Source organism: Hippichthys cyanospilos, chromosome 1 (assembly GCF_059441005.1).
Source record: "Hippichthys cyanospilos isolate Australia breed blue-spotted pipefish chromosome 1, RoL_Hcya_1.0, whole genome shotgun sequence".
Lineage (NCBI taxonomy): Eukaryota > Metazoa > Chordata > Actinopteri > Syngnathiformes > Syngnathidae > Hippichthys > Hippichthys cyanospilos.
In genome coordinates, this window is record NC_142369.1 from 4787642 (window position 1) to 4789075 (window position 1434).

A 1434-nucleotide genomic window follows, 5' to 3' on the forward strand; every position below is an offset into this window, starting at 1 on the left:
ATTACACCTTGTAGTCTTTCTGGTCGACTTCATTTACTACCATTCATAATTGGAAATACTGTTCGTAACTTTTCATTTTTATTCAACCTCTGGGGGAAATTTTGACTGAGTATGGGTTTATGTTTTTGATGTGTGATATCAAATCACTACAATATTTCCTGGATTGTCAAATCATGTCGCGAGTTAAACCCCACAGATGTCAAATTTCAATGTGGGCTCATTTATTACCGTTAAAGATTGAAAATATTGTCCATTTTGGACATATTGAAAACCCCACGTTTTATCATGCATTTCCCCCGATTTTTGCATTAATCTTTTCCACAGCAACTTGCGAACAGGGTGCAATAGGAATTTTTGTGTTGAGACCTCAAAAACACCAGAGGCGCTTGCGAACAACTTGTGATATTTGCAAGCCTTTCATTTACTTCATTAAGTGGATTCACCTGACTCCCATTATGCAAAGTTCTTGCTATGCATTGTGGGACTTGAAGTTGGCCAAAGGCTTCAATCTAAGAACTACATGTTGCAGGAAAGCTTTTATTTTGCTGTACGGCGAGAAGCGTTTTATTTCATGCAATGCGTAACATTATACAGTATTTGCATACTACCGTCCGCGAAATATGTTGCATTGAACAGCTGTTTAAATTTTTTTTCCTCACAAAATGAAAATTCTTCAAAAGGAATCAACCTTGGGAAATATTTATTTAAATAAACATATGTATGGATAGGGCTGATTCCTCTGAGCTTTTTGAGGGGGTTGAAGCCCTTTCAAAGTCAGCCCAAATTGTGTGATATTAAAACCAGATGAGTGAAAAATCCCTGGACCACGACTAGTTTTAGTGAGCAGCAAAAGCAAATATTTTTTTTTCTCAATTATAAGACAAAAAACTGTCTTAAAGGAAAAAAAAAAACTGTTGTAAACAAACTTGATGGATTCTAGTGATAGAAAAAGGAAAACAAGCCAGATAATCGTAATTCGTATTTGTCAGGATATACGTTTTAAATTCTTCACCTGGGTAAAATGTTTATTTTTTTTTCCCCTGGTATACAGAACTTCTTCCATGTTATTCAAAAACTAGTTTTGCGGGTAAAAGTCCGTAAAGCTGACAGAAGTCAGGAATGTCGCGTGATGATGTTAGGAAAAACAGTCGAATTGGTCTGAAAGTAGACTGCAGGAAGCGTTTTTTCGTCCCTCCTTGACTCGATGACGTCATCGGAGAACGCCGAAGGAAAGGCGGAATCAATTGCATATTAGCGCAAGTTTGTTGCGGGAACACGTTCATCACGTTTTTTTTTTATGAATTTTGTGGGAATTATGAATGATAATAAACAATATGAGGGAACAGTCTGTTGCTGCGTCGCCCGGTTGCCGTTTTTTTGACAAATGACGGGATTTGTAGTCTTCTACCTCCCTTTTTCCGCCGGTGGCTGACA